The sequence below is a fragment of the Callorhinus ursinus genome, unplaced genomic scaffold, assembly GCF_003265705.2.
Source record: "Callorhinus ursinus isolate GAN/ISIS: 27379988/994484 unplaced genomic scaffold, GSC_fseal_2.0 scaffold11, whole genome shotgun sequence".
NCBI lineage: Eukaryota > Metazoa > Chordata > Mammalia > Carnivora > Otariidae > Callorhinus > Callorhinus ursinus.
The window spans coordinates 18,112,871-18,129,649 of NW_027397073.1; positions in this window are offsets into that span (position 1 = coordinate 18,112,871).

The following is a 16,779-nucleotide window of genomic DNA, read 5'->3' on the forward strand; positions in this document are numbered from 1 at the left end:
CTTATTTTTTTTTGCAACAAAAGATTGTTACAGGCTGCTTTTGTCTTATTTTATGATATGCCTTCCTTAAATATAAATCACCACTTAAGAGGTTTGCTGATTTTTATTTTCTTTAATTTCTTCTTGATGATTTTGAAATTGAGTGGGTTAGGATTAATTTGGCTTTGAGGTTTGGAGCTGCTACTCTCTCACCTCCTGTCATAATTGGCAGCACCAAGAGGACCCAGGGAACCAGAGCGGGCACACTATTGATTTGACTGAAGGTGTGGATGCCATTATGATTGGCAAAGTCATGGGCAGAAATGAGTCTGTGGTCTCAACTGAGTAACTAGCAGTAAACCAAGAATTGATTCTGTTGTAAGGGTCAAATTTTTCTAAAGGGTGGATGAAAGTGTTCAATTGAGTATCACCTCAGGTTGCAAACACTGCTCTTCTCCTACCCGAGAGTAGGTGTTCCCTTCAATGGTTCCCTATTATCTTGACTGAGTTGTGACAAATACCCACTGCAGAGCTGGGGCTCTGCTGCTGCTGTTGTTGTTGTGAGTAACCTTTACAATCAAGTCACGCTAAGGACATGAGTCATTTAATAATGGTCTGCGTGGATCCCACTGCCCAGTCCCAGCCTGTGGGGACAAAGTGAGGGGGCTGCACTGGGGATGCCAAGGAAGGAAGTGGGGAGTGACTTCCCTCACTCATCAAGAGAGCTACTTCTGGGCTGCCATCTGGCAGAAGAAATTACTTCTCCAAAATTGCTAGTATAAGTTAATGGGGCCTAGAGTAGACATAAGTGGCCCATCAGCCACAACCTGGACTGATTTGCTTCTGCCTATCATGCACCAAGACATGGATCCACTGGATATGGTGTGAGCATTTCTTCCCTCATTTTTCTTTCATATTCCCATTGGGTGAGTACATAAAAAGTTCATACACTCTATAACATGACACCTCTTTGATGCTTAATTCTTTACATATGACTCCATCACGGGGGCGGGTAGTGCTGCCAAATTCAAAGAGGGGCCACACAGAGACTGAGAAGCTCAAAAACAGCCTGGCTTTATGGGTGTTCCTATAAAAGCACATCTCCCTTTGGATTTATGGCTCTCATTTTATTCATTTGTTTCCTTCTTTCTCTCCCTTCTCAGATAATTAGTCTATGTGCCTCAGCTGTTGGTGCCTCAGTAAATATTTGCTGAATGAATGAATGAAAAGTACTACTGGCAATATGCACCAACTCTCGGGGTGTGCAAGGGGGACTGAAAAGAGGTAGATGTAACTGACCGTTACTGATGCCTTGACTCAGTTCCTTGGTCAGGCAGACAGGAGGGGTGGCAAAGAAAGAAAAGAAAATGATGAAGACACTTGGTTTTTATCCCATCTGAGATATCGGGCTTCCTTTTCAAAGGAAGTTCAGGAAATGGAAACATGAGCAAGTAGGCATGCAAAGAAGAAAATGTGCTTTAGAGCCAACTGCAGTCCCCTGGCTTAGGATGGTGATAAATAAAGGACTGATGTAGATGAATGATCCACAGTGAAGTACTAGATGATTCAGAGTTGGGAGCCAGCCACCTGAAGTCCTAGGGGGTTCCCGAGGTAGCTTGCTGTTCTAGAGACTTAATTACCACTGTAACTCATGACACATAATTGCATGTCAGATAGGCTAGTTTTCATGCTGAACTGCAGCCTTGTGGAAATAAATGATGCTTCTTTCTCCTTCCCCTGCAAACTGACCCACCAGCTTGCTGGTACACATTTTGTTATTCCTCTTTCCTAGAGTTCTTTTTTTTTTTTTAAGATTTTATTTATTCATTTGAGACACAGAGATACAGAGAGAGAGCACATGTAGCGGGAGAGGCAGAGGGAGAGGGAGAAGCAGGCTCCTGCAGAGCAGGGAGCGCGACGTGGGACTCTATCCCAGGACCCTGGGATCATGACCTGAGCCGAAGGCAGACGCTTAATGACTGAGCCACCCAGGCGTCCCTTTCCTAGAGTTCTTAAACACAAATAGAAGCAGTGACATGATTTCATGTAGAACTCACATAAAACTTGTAGAATCCTAGAATCTAAAAGTTTTTAGAGTATATATACTTGATTAAAATCAGGAAAGAAGTAAGTCAAGTTCCAGGGAATTTGGGGTTTAAAATACATTAAATTGAATTTTAATTCAGGAATTTTGAAATCTCTTTTTTCCCTATAAATAGATATAACACTCCGCCCCTCCTCCACCGCCACCTCCATGTTGGATCCAAATCTCACTATAGTGCAAGGGTGTATGAATAGGAAATGGATAGTTAGCTTTGGAATAGAAAGTTGAAGGTAGACCCCAAAACCACGTAGAAAAATCTAGAGGAATTTATTATCTAATCATGTAATTGTTGTACTGAACAGAGCATGAATAGTCCTTACATTTTTTACATCTGTTTTTCCAAAGAGCCAGATTTCATTACCCTATAGCCATTAATTTAAATTTAAAACCAGAAAATGCTCATGATTATCAAACTCCTGAATATGAGACCAGATGTTTAGAAAATTGTTTCTAATGTAGGACTTTCTCACCTTTTCTTGAAGAGACTTCTTTTGGTCTCCCACCAACCTGAGAGCATCTAAGGGGACCTAAGCAAGGGAGAAATCTGTAGTTGAAGATTTATATTTATAGCCCTTGATGAACTGAATACATTTACAAGCTGCATTTTGAAATCATAATGATCTAATGTGAAGCAATCAAAATTCCAAAATCATCTAATCAAGAATGACATCAGAGGCAAACAATCTCTAGATGGAGTAGGTATAATTCCCTCCGTAAATCTTCGATTTGGAGCAGATGTTCTAATTCTGTGGATTAAGTCAAGAAGTGTTGAGCTAAGATGTCCAGAAGACAGTTATTTAGAAAAGGTATACCAGGGTGCCCGGGTGGCTCAGTCGTTGAGCGTCTGCCTTCGGCTCAGGTCATGATCCCGGGGTCCTGGGATCGAGCCCCGCCTCGGGCTCCCTGATCTGCAGGAAGCCTGCTTCTCCCTCTCGCACTCCCCCTGCTTGTGTTCCTTCTCTCGCGGTGTCTCTCTCTGTCAAATAAGTAAATAAAATCTTAAAAAAAAAAAAAAAGTGTCCAAATAGAAAGTTTTTTTTTTTTTTTTTAAGAGGAGGTCATTAATACCTCATGCCTCCAGCAATTTGTTCCTAACCATTCTTCTTCCATGAGTTCAGGAGGATTGGGTTACCAGGCAAAACAGAGAGCTCATTGCCCAGGAGAAAGGGGTGTTTTCAAATAATAGCTTCCGGGTGGCCCAAGTCCTGCAGAAGTGTGACTATTCTCTTGTCTTTGGGAGGTTCTCTTCCTGTTCTCATCTCCCAGCCCTTTCCTATTGGACTGCGAACAAAAAAGAAGAGCAGCAAGTTCTTACTGCATTTCAATTCCAAAGAGTAGCTATTTTGGTCCATTGATCAAGTAAGACATATGGAATCAGAAACACAAGATCTATACATTTTCCATCTCATCTTTGGCATCTCGATCAGGTGTACCTCCTAGCATGGGAGGGCGGGGATGGCACGTACTGATATGGCCCCAGTTATTGCAACATTCGAGCCCTGGCCCCTGATCTAGAAACAGAGCTGTCGGCTCCAAAGGTCTGTTGTTAACAGTTTATGCAGTGTTGTCAGAAACTGCATTCATTCTTTACTGTTTTCTTATTGCTTTTATAATAAATATTTACAGATTTATTGCATACTTATTTTCCAAATGGATAGACATTTTTAGAAGTGACATTTCTGAAAGTGCAGAAGCTATCTGGCGCATATACAGTGTTTCATACCATGTGTTTTCTGACAAGAGCATCATCGAAACTGTCTCCGTAGTTTATCTGATGAAACTCTATTGCAATACGTTGTATCAAGTTTATGGCCCCATTCTTCTCCTCTATGTTTTTTATTTTTACATCTGACATAGGGAACATGGCAAGATTTTCTTTATTCCCTAGCAAAATAATCCATAAAAGCTGCAGGACTTCTCTCTTCTCGCCGGTGTAGTGGGAAATCCTGCATTCTGCAGCTTGTCCCTTCTCTAAGGGAATCTATTTCTAGTCATCTGTCCATACATTGAATCTTTCCTCTTGAGGAAAGAGATGGATGAAAGGAGAAAGTCATGGAGGAAACTATAAGATGTCTTAGTGTTTAAACTCTACATTATTTTGAATAAGCCTTGACATTGGAGGAAGGGTGCCACAACAAAAGAATTCTCTAGACACTTTTGGTATCATGGTGTCATTTGAAGCAGTAGGTTGGCTATTTCTCTGACAAACTATGAAAGTATTCTAAAATATCTGCACAGAAAAGGTTCTATGACATTCTTAGAATTATAGGGTAATAGGGCAAAATGGGGCGACATCTTATTTTATTGTTTGTTGTTTTGGTTTCAAAAGAATCAGGTGTTTTGGCTGTGGGGGGCTTTTAATTTTCAATCAAAGGTTCTGGGTTTAACAGAATACCTAGAAAAATACCCATGAGAACTAAGGAAAAGCACTATCACCTCTACGTGATTTAGACTCTGTGTTTAAGAGGGGTTCGTTTGAATAGTTTACAGCACTAGCCAAGGCATCCTTGCTTCCAGTTGTTAGTTCTTGCCTTTGAGGTGGTGAGACCTAGTTTATGATAATTCTTCTGGACCTATTTTGTCCCCCAAAGAGTCCCCAAGGGCCAGGTAAATTGTGCCATTAGAGGAAAAAGAAGATAAAGGACAGGTTACATGTCTATTTCTATAGAAACTGCAACTAAGACCAATGGGTGGTGGTTTCAAGGAGGGAGATTTTGATTAACTGTAGGGAAAATGTTCAAATCCTAGAAGCTTTTAACAATGACACGACCTTCTTGAAAGAGTGAACTTCCTGTTAATAGATGTGTTCAGGCAGAGCCTGGCGGATTACCCATCAAGATCAATTTAGAAGGGATTCCTGCATTGTGTTTTATCTGATGTTTTAGGTGTCAATCTCATCAATTATAAGCATTCTAAGAATCAGTGTTCTATCAATTTACATATGTAAAATTTCACTAAAGTGAGATTTCACTAATTTGTAATTTGGAATAATTGGGCTGAAGTCTTTCATTACATAGCACATATTTTTTCTTTTTAAAGAGAGTATAAATAAAATTAGAGGAAGATTTTAAAATCAGTTAAAATACGCTGCTGTGTTTAAATGCTCTAGAAACACCAATTTATTTAGAAAAAGTATATACTCATTTTAAGTCATTTATTAAATATTGACTTCTGTTAGATATCTCTTAGTATAAACTTGAATGTATTAAAAGCATTGAAATTTTCTTTGGACATGCTCTAATCAGAAAGCTTTTTCCCCTTCTAAAATAAGTCCGAGTTAATGATACTTTACATATGTTTATCTACATATGTGAAAGGATTGTCTTAAAGGTAAAACCATGATTCTGAAATGAACATAAAATGAACACATGTCAAAGATTTTATTTAACTTTTTAATTAATGAGAGAACCAGGGCGCCTGGGTGGCTCAGTTGGTTAAGTGACTGCCTTCGGCTCAGGTCATGATCCTGGAGTCCCGGGATCGAGTCCCACATCGGGCTCCCTGCTCAGCAGGGAGTCTGCTTCTCCCTCTGACCCTCTTCCCTCTCGTGCTCTCTATCTCTCATTCTCTCTCTCTCAAATAAATAAATAAAATCTTAAAAAAAAAATGAGAGAACCAGAAAAGTATTATAACTGGTTCAAAGTAGAATCCAAAGACCAGATACATTTATAGGTCATTAGGAATGCCAAAATAAATTTGTGTAAATAAATGCAAAACTGACTTCTTTCACAGTGGGAGAGGGATGTCAAACTTCCACTGGACAGATTTGTTTTTCTTTTCTTTTTTTTCTTATTTATTTATTTGTCAGAGAGAGAGAGAGAGAAAGCACAAGCAGGGGGAGCAGCAGAGGGAGAGGGAGAAGCAGGCTCCTTACTGAGCAAGGAGCCCGATGTGGGACTCGATCCCAGAACCCTGGGATCAAGACCTGAGCCAAAGGCAGACGCTTAACGACTGAGCCACCCAGGCGTCCCTTCATTTTTTTAAAAGACTCTATTTTTAACTAATTTCTGCACCCAACACAGGGCTCGAACTCACAACCCTGAGATCAAGAGTCACATGTTCTACTGACTGAGTCAATCAGGGCCCCCAGATTTTTGCATTTTTATGGACAGGAGTTAGTTGCATTACTACCAGGTTCCTACAATTTGACTTCTATCTTTTCAGAATTGTTAAATAGCCTAGCCAAAGACAATGAGAGGCAGAGAAAACCTGAATGAATTAACTAGTCAGGAAAATCAAATTTCAAACTCTCAATTTTTACACACACACTATTTATGTCAAGCCCTATCACTGGGAAATTATAGTGATGCTATTTTGGACACAGTATCCGTATCTACTGATATTGAACCAACTATTTCTATGTTCAAGACTCAAGTGAATTTCAGAAATTCAGTTCATCATATTTTCTATTCCCAGTATGGGAAGTGATTATTATATTGAAGAGTGCAAGATTTATTAACAAGATGAGTAAGATGGCTTCATGGAGGATAAGAGGTTTACTCATTTTTCTCAGGTTCATGTGTCCAGGTAGTGCTGAACTGCTTTAGCAGTGGTGCGGCACCTTTTTGTTTTTTAAAGTTTCAGATAAACGATGCAGGAAAGGGGTCACCAGGAAAAAATGATGTCATTGTCCGATACAAGATAATAAAAATGAGTTGGGAAAAATCCCATCTAGATCATACAATATTCAAATGACAGACTTCAAGGGGATCACATTAGTGGACTGAGCAGTTAGTGGTCTTAAGAGCTTGAGTACATTTTTTTTGATGATCCTCAAAGATATGACCATCTTTGTGATGAAGGTATTGAGCTTTCCCTGAGTCCTGTGTTCCCAGAGAACAGTGTAATTAATGGTTGAGAAATCTCCTCACCCTTGTTGGGTTCTAGGGTGTGGCTAACCAGAAAGGACAACTTTGCTTGGTCTATTCCAGAGATAAGATCCATTTCCATCATTCCTTATGACTCCTGGTTTTTAAGTATAGATGATGATTTTCTTATTTAAGCAAGCCATGAAAAGCAAGAAGTTCAGAAACACAGTCCAATAATCACAGTAATACTAGAATAAATTATAGCCATCTAGGTAAACATATCGAGAGGATACCACTAATTATTTTTTTGAAACCATTAGCTATTAAGTATAATTTCTGGTATATTAAAGGAACCAGAGACATGTCTTGCTCTGTGCTTCAGTTTCCTTATTTGCAAAACTAAGAGTTTGGGCTAAATGATTGCTAATATTCCTTACCTCTTTAATACCACGAGCTCTGGTCATTCCTGGATTCTGCTTTTCTGTACAATGGGATTAGTTGGTTTCAGAGTTTGCAGGTGGTTAAGCAGTAAAAAAATTAAAGAACTGGTCTTCTCTGTAATTCATCTCTGATCTGCATTCTCAAATGAAACCTATTAGGCAGTGTAGTTGCTAAAGGTTTCTAAGAAAAATAGGCTTATATTTATTTTAAACAATCTCATTTCCTCAGTGAGGATCCTGAAATGCTAGAATAGGGGCAGGCTACAGGAGGCCCTGAAATTGACGATCTTCAAACACTGAAGAGAAATAGTTTGATTCCTTTGACTTAAGCTATAGAGTAGGCAGGCTAACGGCTACTTTGTATCACTTTGGGTATGCCAGGCACTGTTCCAAATGGTTTAAGCCATTAATGCATTTAATCCTTACACCCTTTTCAGTGGGACTATAGTTAAATCATTGACATTTTACTGTTGCAGACACTGAGATGCAGGGAGTTGGAATAGCCCGTCCAAGGTCACAGAGTTGCAAGGGAAAAAGCCAAGCTGTGGGTGGAGCCCTGTCCTCCAGGGCTGAGTCGGTGCTCCTGACCAGTCTGCTCTACTGCTTCGGCTGAGAAGTGGTAGTCTTTGGTGGACACTGACAGCCCTATCATCCTACAAAAGGAAAAAGAATCTCTCATGCAACTGTGCAAACTCACCATTCACAAAGGGCATAACCAGCAAGTCCCCGGGTAGAGACATTTAGGTGAATGAAATGCCTTACCGAAGGTTATCAAACGACTTGGCCATGAAATGGAGGAACCCATGGTCTTTTCATTTCTAACTCTCAACCTCTTGTTCATTGCTAGTTTATTCTTGCAGCTGGCATTGTGGAGAAAAATGAGTCTCTTTTAAGAGTTTCTTTCTTAGAGCTTGTCATGCCACAGAATTCTTTAATGTTTGCAGCTCATGATAATATGTGGTCTTTGCTAGAACTCCTGTGGTTTGACACCAACCTCTACTAGAGATTATGGAAGCTTTTGTTTTCTTAAAAACCTGGCCGCTCTTGGAATTTAGGCTTGAGAGAACAGAAGTGAGGTTGGTTTGCCTCCAACAAAGCAGTCAAGTGTAACTAATACTGTGTTATTAGCACGGGGGGAAATTTTCAACTTTCAGTATCTTGATGAAACATAGACAATAAAAATTGCTCAGTGACTTTTTCTAACCTTTCTAACCAGTATTTTACTCCCCAAGACCACGACCCACTCTGCGTTCTCAGACAATAAGCTAGGGAGGTTAAAAGTTCGCCACTCATGGTGAAGGATGGCTTCCCCCTAAACTGTGCAGCTACATTTGGCAAATTTAAGTCTCAAGAAGTCTTACAATTTTCCAGGTACTGAAATGTTCTTCCTGATGACAGATTGAAGTAGTTGTCAAGGCTCCGATGGAGTGAGAATCCTTCATTCTGAAAAAATCCGAGGAGCTGAGCTGGTCAAGTCCCCAAGTGTGATAAGAAAACATTTCCTGCATCCCCGTGGATATTTAATTAATCTAATTGTTTTGAGATGTTCTATTTAAAAATACAGTAGGAATAAAACAATACAATGCATTAAAATCACAGTGGTCTTCATCAAGGCCCATTAACACTGCAAGTATAGAAATCTATACACATATCTTTATTGGGGTTTGTCTAGTATTCTCTCCTTTAGGCATTTTGGAAGGCTTGGAATATGCTGTATGACTTTGAAATGTACTTTCTAGCTGTCAGGAATTAAGTGATCAGGGACAGTGTGTTTTTGCATTATATAAGAAAAAAGAAGGCCGTTTGTTGCTCCTTTGAATTCATTCTTTGGCAGAAAAAGAAAGCTGTAGGACGAATCAAGGTGAGGTCACAGTCCAATAGTGAGACCAACGTGGAGCTAGCCTCTTCCATGGCCTCCTTGGAGTTCCCTTATTCTTCCATCCCACCTCCCTCTCTGTTGCCTAGCGCAGGCTGCTTTCCTCCTGGATTTATCCTAAGTTCTAGACTCATCAATTGGCTGCTCCTTGACTGGAGACATTTGTGGCTTGGGTGGAAAACGTGCATTGGAGTTTGGGGAGGGCACACTCTGGTGTCCAAGAAGGTGGTAGGGTCTGTCCTTGGTGGTGGTCGGTGGGGGATAGTGTGTTGACTAGAACACTTACAGAATTAAGTGTCAGGAAACACAAATTACAGTTCTAGTCTAGCTCTCATTCCAGACTTTGAGAAAATTATTTAAAGCCATTGAACACCATTTTTTAATTCCTTGGAAAATAAAGGCATTGGGCTTGTTAGTAATTCTCAAACTTCTTTTAGCCTCAGGACTCATTCTTCAAAGGGAAACGTATATGTAAGTATAAGGTCAAGTGGAAGGTAGAGTTGCTCTGTTTGAATGGGGGCAAGCCTGACCCCAGTCACTGCCTGGGTTCTCCCTGGAGGCATGCTCCTCCTTGGCCTCATTTAGCTCTAGAAGGATCCGGAGGAATATGAGTTGAGAACTAGATTAGATACACGTTGAGGACTCTAAAGGATTCTGCTGAGTGGGGGATGTGAGCAGAAGTGAAGACCTTTCCTTCCACATATAAAGATAGAATGTGTGTTGGGGGGAGACATAGGTGAAGGTGTTAGATAATCAGAAGACAATTACCTGCTACATTGTGAAGTATTCACCAAAGAGAATTGTTTGGTTTGCCTTTTCCCTAGGGAGACTTATTTGTGACCGTGCCCTCAGAATAGTGTGTCTTAACCTTTTTGGTATTTGCCCCATTTGAGAAACTGAAGAAAAATGCACACAATAACTACAACATTTTGAAAGTGATTTCAAGGTCTTTTAAATGCCCAAAGCCCAACGATGGATTGTGGACTAAGAACTCTGCCCCAAAGGTCTCTTATTCACTTCATTGCTAATTTCTGATTCGCTCAAAGGCATTAGTGGCTGACACTAAATCAACACCAGAGGTGTTTGCATTTGGGGGCAGCCTCCTAAAGACGGCGTAACTCAAAGGAATGGCTCTAACACTGGGGATTTGGGGGCCCACTGGAAGGGCAGTAAGGAGTTCTTGTTAATAGTCTTAGAAAAATAGATCATATTGTTTGCAAGGAAACAAGCGTTATTTTTCACTAACTTCCAAATGTTATCAATATCAGCTAAAATCACCCTGTTTTAAATGTGGCATATTATAGGAGAAGGAGTCTGCATTCTTTCCTGTTCATCTGGGGTAGATTGTCCCCAAAGATGGCCAAAAACTCCCATCTATGACCATGCATCTTCCTCCTCCCTTCAAGAGGTGGAAGCAATTTCCTCTCCCTTCTGATCTGGTCTGGCCTTGACTTGCTTTGACCAACAGACTGCGGCAAAAGTGACACTGGGCCAGTTATGGGTCTCACTCGTAAGAGGTCTGTCAGCATCTACCTTGGCTCCAGCCTCTCTATGATGCTCTAGCTGCTAGATAAAGAAGCTTGGGCTCAACCACTAAATGAGGAAGAGTCACAGGAGAGGGGTTCTGGAAGATGAGGTGCCATCTTGGATGATCCAGTTCTAGCTGAGCTCCCAGGTGAATACCACCATATGAGTGATCTCAGCTTCTCCCTCATGGAGCAGAAGAGCTGAGCTCAGCCAACGCAGAGAATTGTGAGCAATAATGAATTGTTCTGAACCATTAGGTCTGTTATACAACAATAAATTAATGAACTGTTATCCATTGGGCCTTAATAGGCAAAACAAATTTCTAAGATTTCCCACATGCAACTCAAAATCTTGAAGTTATTTAACCGTTGAGCTATTTTATCACTATCGCTCATTTAATTTGTTGCTTCCACAGTCAAAATCCCACAGAAAACACATATATCACCAATTGACCGGTGAGAGCAGTCTGTGGTCCAAGCACTCAATTTGAGGACTGACTTTTTTGAGGAGACTCCAGGTCTGGGAAGATCTAGACATGTGATTTTCAACTTTATCACGCTCACATAAATCATTAATTTGTTGCCTTTCTCTTACCTCCGATAAATAAGGCAAGTTTCTTTTCCAGGGAAAGTGATCCAGAGTGAAAAACACAAGTGGCTTTATTGTAAGGGGATGGTCTAGGCCTTACATCTAAGCAGTCTCAGTGATTTATTGACTGTTTTGTTTTCTAAATGGTTCTGTTTGGACTATGTCGTCACAGTGACCATAAAATGGTTGAGCGAAAAATAAAACAAAGTCAAACAGTGAAACAGGGATTGCATGCCTAAGCCGGTGTGCTAAAAACCAGAGATTCTCTCCCTCTCTTTTCTTTTTTCCCCTTTTTTGCTTTTGTCCTGTTTCTGTTACCAATGATGGGGCTAGAGACTTAGTGCCAATGGTCAGGGGCAGCAATAAAATCATATCGCATAGCTTCCCCCCGTGGAAATGGTGTTATTTATGTGACTGTAGCTCCTACAAACCCCTCCCTGCACCCCTCCTTCCCTGCATAAGTTATTGGCTGTTTAGAGCCCAGAATACAGGAGAATATGTGTTGGGGCAGAGAGGTAGAGATCATAGCACAAGACAATCCTCATTTATTGATTTTACCTGAAAATAAGTTTGCTGTTTCTGCTGCTAGTGTGTGTGTGTGTGTGTGTGTGTGTGTGTGTGTGTGTGTGTGATTCTAACCAAAATGTGTGGTGTCATACTTGGTAAGAAACAAAAAGAAAAAAAAACCCATGAAGTTTTACACAGGGGAGGTCTGGGTAAGACAGAAAGAGGAAGGGGGGTTCATAGAAAGGAGAAGGGAGATGAATAGGGGGCAGGCAGTTGGAAAGATATGTGTCCTCATCAACACTTTCTGGCCAAAGTCCCAGAGTAGAAAGGTGTTCTAGAGCACTGCGGGGATTATCATATGTAATTCAAAAGACAGAAAAAGCAAAAAAACCAAAAAAACCAAAAAAACAAAAAAAAAACCCCCACAAAACAAAACAGTTCTATTTATGGAATTTTGTAGAGTCAAAAGCGTCTACTAAAGAGCGAAATAATTTCCTTTCTATGTAGGCCTATGTGTGGCTGAGTCCTGGATGATATAACTGTGGAGTCAGGACATTTCAAATACAAGAAAGAGAACTCAGCAGCTGAGCAGGGGCACCTGAGCTGGAGAGGAAGCAGGGCCTTGGTATGGGAAGAGAGGACAAGGAATGAATGAGCGGAGAACTTTGAGGGAGAAGCAGAGGAAAAGAAGGTATAAGAAGGAAGAGAAATGAGCAGGCCAGGAAGAGCCAGAGTTGAAGAAAAGGCCAGATGGCAAATGAGAAGTGGGCATGAGAATCTGGGTAAGCATTTCAAGAACCAGAGGGCTTGCAAAAAGGGAGCTTCTCCTTCTCATATGATGTGGTCTCTCAGTCTCTTAAACTCAAATGTGTTTGACAGACAAGGCAGAAAAACCAATGAGACCAAGGTCACGAGTTTTATATCTCTGTGGGTCACATGCTAGCTCTAAACTATATTCTGTACCTTACTTTTGGTTAGCCATTCAATAGTTCATGTCATTGGTCCCAAGGGATATGGATGAGAGAGCATGCATGGCCTCTAGACAAGCCAGATTTATGACCAGAGAGTGGTGCTTCGATAATTCTATCTGCACACCCAAGGAGCATCGTGCTGCAGTAATGTTAATTGTGTCATCCATCCATTATATCCTTGATAGAGTACCCATAATGTTCTTTCTCCAATCCTTTGAATAGGCTGATGAAGACATAAAGAGACTATGACTCCTTTCTTGACTAAAGCTAAGTAATCTATTGTTGTGTATATATATATATATATATATATATATATAATCTGTTTTAATGTGGAGGCTTAAATCTGTTTGGGTCACTATCATCTTCAAATTTATCTATGCAAAAGATCCATATTTTCCTTTGTGTCTTTATACAGATTGCATTTTTTTATTGTAACAGGAGTCATATTTTTATTTTTTTATTTTTAAGTTTTTAAAAAGATTTTATTTATTTATTTGACAGAGAGAGAGAGACAGCAAGAGAGGGAACACAAGCAGGGGGCATGGGAGAGGGAGAAGCAGGCTTCCCAAGGAGCAGGGAGCCCGATGTGGGGCTCAATCCCAGGACCCTGGGATCATGACCTGAGCCGAAGGCAAACGCTTAATGACTGAGCCACCCAGGCACCCCAGGAGTCATATTTTTTAATTAACTTTTTATTTTGAGACACAGATTCACATGCAGTTATAAGAAATAACACAGAGAAATCCAAGGTACCCTTTACCCAGTTTCCCCCAATGGTAACATCTTACAAATATGATTTCATAGCCAGGATGTTGACATGGATGCAGTCAAGATCCAGAACATTCCCATCACCACCAGATCCCTCCTGCTGCCCCTTTTTAGCCACCCCCACCTCCCTTCATAGTGTTTAACTACAGTTTGCACACGTTGGACGCCTGGTTGTTTCCAGGTTTGGGCTATTATTAATAAAACTGCTATACACATTCGTGTACAGGTTTTTGTGCGAACATAAGTTTTCATTTCTCTGGGATAAATGCCTAGGAGTATAATTGCTGGGTTGTATAGAAGTTGCTAGTTTAGTTTTTAAAGAAACTGCCAAGCTGTTTTCCAAAGTTCCAAACTGTTTCCATTTTATATTCCCAGCAGCAATGGAGGAGTGATCCAGTTTCTCCATGTCCATGCCAGAATTTGGTATTATCACTATTTTTTTGTTTTAGACATTCTGATAGTTGTATAGTGGAATCTCACTGTAGATTTAATTTGCATTTCCTTAATGGCTAATGATATTAAACATCTATTCATGTGCTTGTGTGTGCGTGTGTGTGTGTATGGTTGTCTGGGGAAAAAAAATTTACTTCTTCCCTAATGTTCATTTCATATACTTTGTTCTCATGTCACTAGCCTTAATATGTGGAGAAAGTCAATGCCAGCCTCAGAGAAGAAGCTCAGTAGAGATTTCCAGCACACTGGACAAGGAAAAGAAGTAGAAATGTTATTTTGAGCTGGATGTCATTCTTAGCTAAAAGGAAAAAAAATTGTTTTGTGTAAGCGTCAATGTAACACAGTATAACAATAATACAGATTATTGTTTTATACCCCCTCGTAGGTCTAGTCCTTTTACCTCATGTAATGTTAGGAGTTTTTGTAGCCATCTTAAAGACGTTGTTATCTTTGGCAGAAGCATGGTGGCTTGGCTCAGGAAGCAGGCAGTAACAATGATATCAGTTCCTTTTTATTTTTTTTCTTCTCCTGGAACACGATGTTACCTAGAATACATGAGAATCTGGCAAGAGGGCTCTATTTTCTTCCCCTGTATTCTTTTCACACCATCTGTTTGGGTGTGCTAGAATCCACTGGAATGTCTTTACAAGGTGTCAAAACTCCGGGAACTCCACTCCATTTGGCAGCAGCAAGAGAAAGGATAAAGTGATCATGGGAGTCGTATGGAAGGGAGAACCTGGGGGAATGTCTGTCACAATTACAAAAGAGACAATTTACGGTGTGAGAGAGTCCAAGGTTAGTGTCACTTCTCTCAGGATCTATTTCTGATCAAGTTCTCAGGAATGGATGCCATGGAGGCTTCCTCGTTCTTCAATGAGGAAAGTGTCACGTGAGGCTGCAGACTGTTCCAGAACCATCCCCATGCCTGCCTGGAATGCCCTCACAGAGAAAACGCAGAAGAGCATTTGATGGCCAGAGAAATCCCCCAATTTAGTGCAAGTCCATTTTTGTGATGGGTTAGAAATCCAGCTCGTCTCTAAGTCGTTTCAGAGGCAGATTTTTAATTTTGTTTATTAAAAATATAGAAAAACAAAACAAGACAAAAGCAATCCCTCTTCCCCCAAAACTTGTTTATAAACTGTATTGTGTGAAAATACAACTTGGAAAGAATTGTAGTTTGACTCTAAACCATTTGTTCACAAGCTCATGGAATAACACGGTTCTTGTATTCATTAACTCTTATTTATAAACTTAAGGTTGTTTTGGAGCAGGAAGCATAACATTTACTAAAAAGAACATTGAAATGTATTTGTCTTTTTAATTAAAAAAATACTAAGAAATGAAGTCTGCAAAACACAAAATCTTAATATTGCAGTAGGATTTTCCCTCATTAAAAATATATATCAAACCATTGTCTGATTGAAACTAAACACAGTTAAACGTATATAGATATAAATTATATAATTTACATTTATTATACTTAATCCAGGTACACATGCAAACACATTTGTATATATAAATTATGTATGAAATACTCATAGCTAAAATTTATGTGGCTATATTTGAAACTGTGACATCAGAGATAGGCTTAAAACACGTTTAATTACATTACCAGCGTGTATAATCAGAGTTAGAACTACTGATAGATTTTGCTGACAAGAATTATGGAAAGTAGCAGCTAATTCAGGATTGTTCTATTACAGATATTACAGGGGAAGCAAGTCTGGAGAGTGGATTTAGAATCCCATATTGTTCACTTTTTGTGGGAATTTTATTATTTTAAAAAAGCAAATTTCTTAAGTAATTTAGGCAAGTAAACTCTAGAATAAAATAGTTATCATTTTTGATAACTATTTGTGATTTTTTTCTCATATTCATGAAGCTGAAATTCACTCTCTGTGGCCAATGTTTGTAAGACCCTAAAATATCCATGTTTGTATTTTCTCTAAGCTATGCGTTGAAAGGATGGGAGGAGACTTCTTTGAAACATAGGTGCCTTAAGTGTCCTTTTAAAAAGTTCACTTCATTTACAGCTTGGAAATCCCTTCTGATGGAAATGGGTAGTTTTTCACAACCACAGCAAAAAGTGATCTTCTTTGACTAGAATATTTAAAACGTCTCTGTACCAAACCACCTTGCTGAAATAAATGTACTTTTTGGGTTACATGATCACTTTAAAAAAAAAAAATGAGTGGGCACAGTGTTTGAAATGATATTTTGTAAATTAACATCATTATCAGCAACTAATAGAAATGTCGCGTCAGCAGCTGCAGCTTTGGTTTGGTCTGGTTTGGTTCAAACAATGTTGGGTATTCTGCAGTATAGACTTTTAAAAGGTGCTGATTCACTCATACTCATTTGTATCTTCAAAATTCTTGCCTTACAGGCCATTAACACATCTCATCTATAATTAGGGTTTCTGGATCCTTAAGAATGTAAGCCAGAATAAGGAGGAATTCTGTAGCTGATTCCAACGTGTGTCTCACTGGTCTTGGGGTTTGGTGTCTGGGAAGGTCCTGTGTCAGAAACCTGTGGGCATTGTGGACCGCCCACGCTGAAGTTAACTAGGCGTCTCCCCTGGCTCAGGGAAACTTCTCTGTCTGTTGGTGGAACTTCTCTGATCCTGGCAGATAAGACAAACTTTGCAGAAGAGCAAGTAGATTTTCGTGCCCAGGTCCCCTCGGCCAGCATTTCTAGAGTTTAGGTTGGGCTTAGGTTTGCTGTGGGATATTTCAGTGTGGAATATAGTCTGGCTTTG